The sequence below is a fragment of the Solanum dulcamara genome, chromosome 11 (genome assembly GCF_947179165.1).
Source record: "Solanum dulcamara chromosome 11, daSolDulc1.2, whole genome shotgun sequence".
NCBI lineage: Eukaryota > Viridiplantae > Streptophyta > Magnoliopsida > Solanales > Solanaceae > Solanum > Solanum dulcamara.
The window spans coordinates 23,125,859-23,136,860 of NC_077247.1; positions in this window are offsets into that span (position 1 = coordinate 23,125,859).

Below are 11,002 nucleotides of genomic sequence, written 5' to 3' on the forward strand. Positions count from 1 at the left end.
CCAACATGAACCTGATGACATCATATAATGCATGGAATATGAAACTTCAACCTAACATAAAATCATAACTTTTAAAATCAACTTTTTCATGAACATGCATGCATATGAATGACATAGGAGGAACTGAATACGTAAGAGTTCAATTTTCTTGAATAGGAACAACTTACTGCTTTAAGCTTGAGTAGAGGGAAAGAGGTGCAAGTATCATTTAATTGTATCCGCTACCGCCTCCCAAGTAGCACTTTCTACTTGTTGATTCCTCCGTAAAACTTTTACGAACACAACTTCTTTGTTTCTTAACTTCTTAACTTACCGGTCTAAGATTTCCACCAAATAATTTTTATAAGTCAACTTTTCCTCAACACTTACATCTTTCAAGGGCACAATGGAGTTTGGATCACCTACGAACTTCCTCAACATAGACACGTGAAACACCGGGTGAATCATAGCTAACTCAAATGGAAAATCTAACTCATAAGTCATTTTGCCAACACGTCTCAATATCTTGTAAGGTCCAACGTATATAGGACTCAATTTTCCTTTCTTGCCAAAATGCATTACACCCTTCATGACTGAAACCTTCAAATAGACTTAATCATCCACTTCAAATTCAAGCTCTCTTTTTCTAACATCGGAATAGGAATTTTGATGACTTTGAGCCGTCTTCAACCACTTCCTTATGAGTTTTACCTTCTCCATAGCATCTACCAGAGAATATGGACCAATCAAGGAAAACTCACCACTTTAAACCATCCCACTGGGGATCTACATATCCTCCCATACAATGCTTCGAAATGAGCCATTTGGATGTTAGAGTGATAACTATTATTATAGGAAAACTCAATCAATGGAAAATATTTATCCCAACTTCCTTTAAAATCAATAACACACGCCCTTAACATATCCTCTAAAGCTTAGATTGTTCTTTCGGTTTAACTATCGGTTTGAGTTTGAAAAGCGGTACTTAACTTAACCTTTATACCGAGACCCTTTTGAAATAACTTCCACAAGTGTGAAGTGATTTGTGTACCTCGATCCGTTATGATGGACAAGGGCACACCATGAAGTCTCACCAACTCACATACATACAACATAGCATAATCTACAGTGCCATAGAAAGTTTTAACTGGTAGAAAATGAGCTGTCTTGGTCATCTAATTTACAACAACCTAAATAGAATCATGTTACTTTTTAGTACGAGGCAAACCCATTATGAAATCCATATTCACATCTTCCCACTTTAAAGTAGGAATCTCAATATCTTGGGATAGACCTCCCAGTCTTTGATGCTTGACTTTGACTTGTTGGCAATTTGGACACGTAGCTACAAACTCTGCTATGTCCTTCTTCATACCATTCCATCAATACACTTCTCTCAAGTCACGGTACATCTTGGAGGAACTAGATGAATCGAATATTGGGAACTATGGGCTTCATTCAATATCAACTCTCTCAACCCAATAGCTTTTTCAACCACTAACTTCTTTAACTCAACCTATATTGGATCTTGGTAATCAACTAAATGCACACCTAAACGTGAAAACCTATGAACATCTTTGATCAATTCTTTCTTATCTTCTTCAACATGTGCCACACTACTCATGTAAAACCTACTTAGTGCATCGGCAACCATATTTTCCTTATTGGGATAATACAACACACTCATATCATAATCTTTCAACAACTCAAGCCATATCCTTTGCCAAGATTCAAGTCTTTTTGCTTAAAACATATATTGTAAATCCTTGTAGTCGGTGAACACATCCACATGGACACCATAAATATAGTGCCTCCAAATTTTCAAAGCAAACGCAACTGTTGCTAGTTCAACATCATGGGTTGGATAGTTTCATTAATATACCTTAAGTTGCCTAGAAACATAGGTTATTACCTTACCAATATTCCTTAAGATCCTATATCACTCCTCACCACCACATTCAATCAACCTCGAGACCTAATCAAGAAGCACCCAATGCATCACACATTCACCCACATGCATCCAACACCACATTCAAGCCTAGTTCCATAACCATTCTAATACACTCACTTGGAACCCTTAATAAAAAATCACCAATAGCCTACTACAATCACTCACATATCAACAACCATGAATTCAAGCCTACCATTTGAACCACTTTATGTCTCCTTTGAAGTCAACATCTCTTAAGAATTTTCAAATCTACCTTAGAATCTCTATATCCACATTTGCATTAACTCCTACCAAAGGCACACCAATATTCTCGTACCTATCTATTGTATATAATAAGATCCATCTAGCTTTTCTTCTATTTCTATAACCTTAAATGGGGTAAGTATTTCACAATATATCATAATACAGAAGAACCACTCTCTCTCTATCTATCATGACCCATCTAATATCATTTACATTGGAACACACAACCGACCTTGATAACTAAGTACTTCATCTCCCCCTTGTGGGAATAATCAAATCTTATATCAAGGTAAGGAGTAACAATAGATAACATAGCACCCAAATCTAACAATGCATAGATATCAAAGTCAAAGACTTTCAACATACCAGTCACAACATCGGGCAAATCCTCCAACTCCTGATTAGTCTGAAGGGCATAAAATTTGTCTTGGTGCTAACTATTACCTGGAGAAGTAGTACTTTGATTTGATTTGGATAACTTGTGGTCTGGGTCTGAGCTTGAGCTTAGGATCTAGTACCTCTCCTACACTCTCTTGCATGATGACCCATCTTTCCACACTTATAGCAAACATCCAATCCCATTAAGCACTCTTCCCTATGGTTTTACCCACACTTAGAACACTTGGTAATAGTAGATCCACTAAAACCAATACTGGGTTTGGATTAAGAAGTCCTAACTTCACATCGAGCCCTCTTGAAATCCCTCCCTTTCCTAGGATCAACCAAACAGTCCCTCTCTTTATGACCACTTTTGCCACAATTATAACAACTTCTTATTCCGGCCAAGCACTTCCCTAGATGATTCTTACCGTACCCGTAGCATAAGGAGTGAGATTTTTCCTTTCCATCACTCTTCCTTGTGTTCGAGCCGGATGTTTCCCCTTTTGATATTATCTGATGATTAAATTCATTTCTTCTCTTAACATCCCTTTTGCTCAACCTTTTCCTTCCTTTAACATTCATGCTCATAAGAGTTACTTTTTGTTGATTCAATTGAGCGGTCACAGCTCGAGCTAATAACATGAGGATATATCGTAGCTCCATATTAGTAATATCGGCAGTTGAGGATGGGTCAATCGAAATGGAAGGGCTACCATCTTGAACAACCTCCTAGTTGCTTTCTCCTTGATGAAACATACTCTGAAACATGTAGGACATGATTTAGAAAGAATTGCTATAGAATTCAACACTGTTGCACGATAAGAGCATGAAAGAAGTGAAGATTTTCTAAAACACCTCATAGCCTCCTATTCATAGATGTGGCACACTTCACACCAATGAATAAAAATCTACTCAATGTAATATGTTAGACACCCTATGATAATTGAACCTTGCACTCTATTACCAAATTTGTCATGACCCGACCTATGGCCTAGTCGTAACACAATGATCAAGATGCGAGGGACCCCAAACATAAGCCATCTTATCATATATCGCATACATAAGGTAAAAAAACAATATAAAGATGAGCGTAAGTAATCATTAAGTGGGGAATAAGACTAAGGGAAATCAACTCTATAAACGTCCAATCCGAATTACACCAATATATCATCTAAAATGCCTCTATTCTAATCTGTGAGGGGGGTTTAGGACAAGATCCTAGCTCACACTAACAATAGAAGAAAGTGAAGACACTAGTAATCATGAATAAAAGTCTTGTCCTTGATAGAATGAGGATTCACCAATTTCTTTAAAATCTAAAGAAATCTCTAGCCACGAGTAGGATGATCGCATGTGTCATCTGTCCCTACATTATTAGACAATGTAAGCAAAATATGTGTTACTATGTTTGAATGTACTAAGTATGTGAGGTATGTATGAACAAGTGAAAGAACATAATCAAAATGTCATAAGATGCATGACCAATCATAATAAACATGAATATAGTTTAAAAGTAATTTAAAACATGTGAACTCATGGTCAATGCATATTATAAGAACTTCAACTTCTAACTCATTTCTTTAACTCAAACTTGTGTGGGATAGGACCTTTACCTGACAACTAAAACTATGTGAGCTATTACATGGAATCCAATGACTCCTGAATCGAGATAGATCGATGACTCTTGCATTGAAATAGGGGAGGCTAACTTTTCAGGACATACTCCAAAGGTAACTCAACTCAATTCAACTGGGCTATGTGTGGATTCACTAGCAAGGTCATGAAGACCACCTACGTGGGCAACATAGTTTGGACTTTAGGTTGCTACTAGAATTCTCTTGGATAACCAACTTGTTTATCCGACCGAACCCCACCTAGAATGTAACACCCCTCAAAATTTTTCGCTAAGATTTGAACATTTCTTCACGTGTGGGTAGACTCGAACTGGAGGACTTGTAATTCTACACATGAGTTAGGATTAATTCCTAAGTATTTGAAGTGTGTTAGATGTGTTTAGGGGTCATAAGGGATCTCTAACACCAAGTCGAGTCCAAAGAACTCCAATTGATTAAGTTTTCGGACGAGTTAGTTTAAGGGTCAACTTCAAACGACCATATCTCCTATTATATAAAGAACTGGGTGGCCCACAACCTACCAAATTAAAGGTCTTTGAGTCTTCTTTGCAACTCCACCAAGATTGCAATTTTTGGAGTTCGGAGTCAAACGTTATGGCCATTTTACTACGAACTAGCACTGCAGGAATATTCAGGCCTGGGCGAAATATAGGCTTGGCGCCCCAGTGGCGCGACGCGCCACTATAGCGCCAGAAAACAGCCTCAGTAGTTTGATCCTTGGCGCGACGCGCCACTATTAGATGTGCAGGGTTTTAGGCCTATTTTGGCTTGGCGCTGCAGTGGCGCGACGCGCCACTATAGCGCCAGCAAGACTTTTGCCCAATTTTTCAGATTTTTGAAGAGGGGCAACTTGGACTTTTTCCCTAATTATATATACCTATCCTTGGACGTTTTGGGACCATATTTTCAGTCCCTCTCTCTCTCTAAAAGCCCTAATATTTTCTCTCTTCTTCTTCTTCTTCTTCTTCCCCAAATCCATCTCCAACAAAGGGTGCCTTCAAGAGTTTCAAGGATTCAAGTCTTCCATTGAAGACCTAACATCAAGTTCCTTCAAAGTCTTCAAATAAGGTATGTAAGGCTAACCTAAAATATGGATTGAGTTCTTCCATATGCCCATATATGTGTTGGATAGAAGTTGTGAAAGAGTTGAACCTTCTAAGAAGGTTTTCTTGAAAGTTTTCCTAAACTATGAAAGGTTTTTAAGTACTATTAGTTGATTGATGTTTTTAATGACTTGAGTTACTAAATAGTTAATTTTCATATTATTGACTACAAATGTATCTTTGTAATGGATTTATAGGTATTGACGATTCTCTTGAGTTGAGTTTTGTTGAGAGTATGGGTTCATGTTTCATTCACATGAACCCAAGATGAAATTTCTTGTTATAAATGTCTTGAGGTTGAGATGGATAGTTGTGTGTATATATGTATTGATTGGAATGAAAAGAATGAATTGGTTAGTTAAGAATGTCCCTTTGCTTCTATAAAATGAACATAGGACAAAAAAATAAGGATTTTAGAGTAAATATTTGATGATGATGTAAATGATAATATATGAGGATGATGTGATGATGATGTTTTGATGATGATGTGAGGGATGACGTGAATGGTGCTTATTTAATATGTGTAGAATGATTGATGAAGAGGTATATTGATGAGGATGTTATGTGATGAAGTGGATTGGAGTCTAATGTGATTTTGTGGTATATGATGTGCATAATTTGAGTTGATTGGAGTCTTAGGAATATTTTAAAAATAAATTATCTCTTGAGGAGGAGCTTTAAATAAAGTATTTGTGAACCTTTTTGCATAACCTATTTATACACTATTATGAGTCTAAAGAATTATTAGTTTCATCTTTGATTTAGAAAGGAGTTTAAGTATGAGTTGAGTATGAAGAGCCTTTGAATGAGTTGAGTATCTTTACATTAAAGTATTTATTTTGAGTTTGAGTTGAGGAGTTGAAATTATATTTTGATGTACATAACATTTTCTACATTCATTGAGTCGAGATTGTATAAATTTTTAAAGAGAAGAGTTTGATGATTTGAAATGAGTCGATTTGAAAGAAGGTCCAATGAGACTTGTCATTATGAGTTAATTGAGTTGAAATGAGACCAGAGTTGATGAGGTGGCAATGTTCCACATGAAACTAGCCGTGAGGGCTTGTTTGAGATGATTGAAGGAGTTTTATGAGCATGGAGTCATGGGAGGAGTATCGAGCACCGAATTGAGCAAGAGTACAGTCCATACTCGAACCCAATACCTGTGTTGCCAAACGTAGGGGGGATTGAACCGTTAAGTCGGATGCTTCCCCGAGAGATATGTCCTGACATTATAGGACTTGGTTGGATTGGATCCATGAGGTTCGTCGTTCATGCCCTGGCAAGGTATGAACGGGCGTGGCAACGACGTCGTTTTGTTGTACCTTCACTGGCTCATAAGTGTTGGTTGTCGGTTAAGAGAAACTCCCATTTAGGTCTTGATAGTGCTCTGAGTCAGTTGAGTTGAGTGAGTTGCTATATGCTTATGAGTTAGTCCTGTCTAAACTATTTCTTGTTAGACTTAGGACACTTGAGTGAGTTGTTACATATTTATTGAGTTGAGTCCTTTGAGTTGAATTGTAAAACGTCGCATAATTTAATTTGCATATTTACTGAGTTGAGTCCCTTGAGCTGATTGTTGAGTTGAATGTTAAGTTGATTGTATACGGTCGGATTGGAGTAGATGAATTGTGATTGGATTGAATAGGATGGTATGTGACTAGATTGGATTTGATTATTGAGTTGATTGTTGAGTTGAGTGTATATAATTGGATTGTACATGATTGAAAGGGATCGAATTGTAAATGATTTGATTTAACTGTATTATACATAATTGGATTGGATTGTATGGTATATGATTGGTCTCTGTCTAAACTGTATCCTTACTTTAGACTTATGATGCCTTGTTGAGTCTCTCTTATCTTTCAATTTGAGATATTTGGACCGCTGCTATTCTTCCTTGAGGTATGTTCCATTCTGCCATTTTACATACCAGTACATTCCATGTACTGACGCTATTTGGCCTGCATCGTTTCATGATGCAGAGACAGGTTTAAGAGATCGTCAATAAGAGCATCATTGGGGATCTATTCGCACTCAGCGTAGTGGTGAGTCCTCCCCTACATTCGGAGGACACCGTCTGTGTATTCTTGCATCGAGTTAGCCCTTTTCATTTTGATTTGAGGTAGCCATGAACATGTCATTGGCACCAATTAGATAGTAGTGATAGAGGCTTCATAGACTAGATAGTGATGAGTCGACTGAGTTATTCTTATCAAACTATTTTTAAATGACAAATATTTTAGTTGATCTGTCGGCCCATGGCCTTTATTCTTTGAATTGAATGGATGATTTGAGTTGCCCGCTAAATTATTCTTTACTTTTAAACTTTCCGCTGAATGAATGAATGAACGGATGTGTGATTAGGCTATGTGGTTCGCTTGGGAGCCAGAAATGGTTTCTGAGTGCCGGTTACGTCTAGGGTACCCTCCCGGGGCGTGACATAGAAGTTCTCTCAATGCTTAGTCAATATCTGATGGAAACTCATTAAACCATAATCATAACATAGTAGGGAAAGATAGTAATTGCCTATCATTCCATTTTTAAAACATATTAAGAATAACTCATCTACTCGGTGATTCATAAGAATCTATAACTTCGGTGAGAATTGTCTTTATCACCATCTTTAAAACATATTTTTATCTTAAATTTGATCACCATCATAACTTTAACTTTATAATCATAAATCTCAACTTTAACTCATATAAAACTTCCATTGAAAATCTTGTAACTCATTATCAACTCATAACTCATCTTAAATTCATAATCATAGCTTGAAAATATAGCTTTATTGATGGGAATCAATAAATCAACTTGAAATCATGCAATTCATATGAGAACATGCATATAAAGATCATTGATAACATTTAAAAATGAAATCAAACCAGCCCAATGTAATTCATCAAAACTAGGGTTCATAATCAATTGAAAATTAAATGAAAACTTGAGGAATATTTGGGACTTTATGGTTTGAAAGATACAATGAATCAATCCCCACATACCTTTCTTGAATCCACTAAGGATTGAAGAGGAACCTTGAAGAAATCTGCAAAAATCTAGCTTTAGCTTGAATGAGAAACCTTGAGAGACTTTGTTCTTGCCTTAGGAATTTTGAGAGAATGAATTGAATAGGAGGGAAATTTGAAGAATAGAATATTTATAGACTTTGATTTTATCCATAAAAGTGTCTAGGTTCATTGAACCGAACTTGGGAAAAGACACAATTGCCCTTTATTAAAATCTAGAAATTTGGCCCGACGGATCCATTTCTACGAGTCGTCGAAGTGTTGATGAGTAACGACTCATCTTGAAGGTATGAGAAAAGTATTAATCAAGTCTCTAAAGTTTGGGAACAGGCAAGGTTTACGGCTCTTCATCCTGTCTATGGTTCGTCCTGTTGCTAGTCTTGCAGGTCCCAAAAACCTGCAAATTACAAATCTCTAAAGTTTTGTGATGGGTGGTTCTTATGAACCATCATAGCTTCTACGAGCCATCTTGTCAAGTCGTAGAATTGACCTTAAGGAACTTCTGGAACATAGCCTCAGAGCTTTTCCTACGAGTTGTGTCTACAGATTATCTAAGTAAGAACGGGTCATCGATATAAGTCGTAAGACCTCCTTTTTAGGTTGGTCATGACTACCAGTAATGACTCCCTCCATGACTAGTTTCTATAGATCGTGTAAACTCCTACTACTCGTAGAGACAGTCGGAAACTTGGGTTCAATTCAAGATTTGAGAATTTTCCCCTTGGTTCCTACTTTTCGACTTATGGGGTCTTACAGGTGTATTTGAAGGTTTCACCTATAAAAAGAGTAACAGAGTTTGGGAATAAAGAAAAGTTGAGTCCTTATATGTAGGACCCTATAGAATAGTGAAACGTATTGGTAAAGTGGCATATGAGTTAGAATTTCCATTTGAGTTGGCTATGGTTCATCTGATATTTCATGTATCAATGTTGAAAAATGTGGGTGATCCAAACTCCATTGTGCCATTGGAAATTGTGAACGTTGAAGAGAATTTGACATATGAAGAGGTCCCAGTGGAAATCTTTGACCATCAAGTGAAGAGGTTAAGGAATAAAGATGTTGCGTCCGTCAAGGTGTTATGGAGAAATCAACAAGAAGAGATTCCTACTTGGGAAGCGAAAGAAGACATGATGAAGTGCTATCCATATCTCTTTCCTTCCACTCAAGCCTAAGGTACTAAGTTGTTCATGATTAAATCAATTAAACTCCTATATTTTGGTTCCATATGTCATTCATATACATGTACGATTCATGAAGGTGATTTTTCAAAAGGACCATGTTTTATGGAAATTATGAAATTTACATGTTCTATGTCTCTATGCTCATGTTGGGTTGCTAGTCCTCTTTCCATGCCTTTTATACATTAGTTGAATCTCATTCGTGGATGAATGTTCCCAGTAGGTGATATTGTAAGACCCCATAAGATGAAAAGTCAAGCAAAAGGAAAATTTCAAGAAAAGTTGACTGACCTTAGGACGACTCATAGGATGAGTTATAGAGGGGAAGATGACCCCGTCAAAATATGTCGTAGCAAAACTTCAAAGACTCAACTAACAGTTTTTCCAAACCTACAAGACAAGCCATTTTAATGACCCATAGAAAGGACGACAAGCCGTAAGCACGACTCATAGCAAAAGTACTAAGGCTCAATTTTCAGGCCTTTCTCAAGACCTGCAGGATGATTCGTAACGATGACTCATCATCATGTCTACGACCCATAGACTCAAGTCGTAGGGTTGCCCACTTGGATTTTAATGAGGGGTAGTTTGGTATTTTCTCTACATCCTAATAATGTATGTGGACGTTTTTAAGGGCTAGATTCATTACGAATTGGATTCTAAATGCTCCTAAAAGCTCTTTTACTCACTCATTAATTCCCAAACAAATTGTAGACTTCTCTCCCAAGGTTCCTCAAGAGTTCATCAAGCTTCCATTAGGGTTTCTTCAAGATCAAGTCTCCTTTCTCAAATTCAAGTTCAATTTCAATTAAGGTATGTGTGGATTGATTTATGAGTCCCTTCCACTCATGGATTCTAAGGTTGAATCCTCAAAATCTCATGAAATCTCATTACTTTTGAACTTCAATTTTGATGAATTATGTTGGGCTATTTCAATTTTATTTTAAATCATTATTTATGATCATCATGAGTATGTTTCTACATAAATTACTTGATTTTAAGTTTAATTATGAAATCCCATGCATAAAGCTATTTTCTATGATGAATTCTATGAATTTTGATCATGAAGTCCTATGATTCAAGGTATGCTTATAGTTTTCAATCAAATTGATTATGTACATGAGTTTTCACTCCAAATTCAAGAATGAATTATGATCATGAATTATGAGCATGCTTCTAATTATGATTGTCATGCAAATTATGCAAAAAGGTGACTTAGGGCCCTATGTGGTGACTTAAGGCCTAAAGATATGAATTACATATGTATGAATTGTAATGTGTAAGGACAATACTCACATTGTACTCATGTTATGAAATGAGCTACTCTATGAATTTCAAACCTATGATCATGTCTACGATATGTTAACTATGATTACTATGCTATCTATCTATTCCATGGAATTTGACTTAGCACCGAGTGTACTTGAGGTGGGGGCCCTACCAAAAGCCTCAGTAGCAGCCTCATGTCCCATAAACTACGTTCCACTGTAGGTTTCCTTCATGTCTT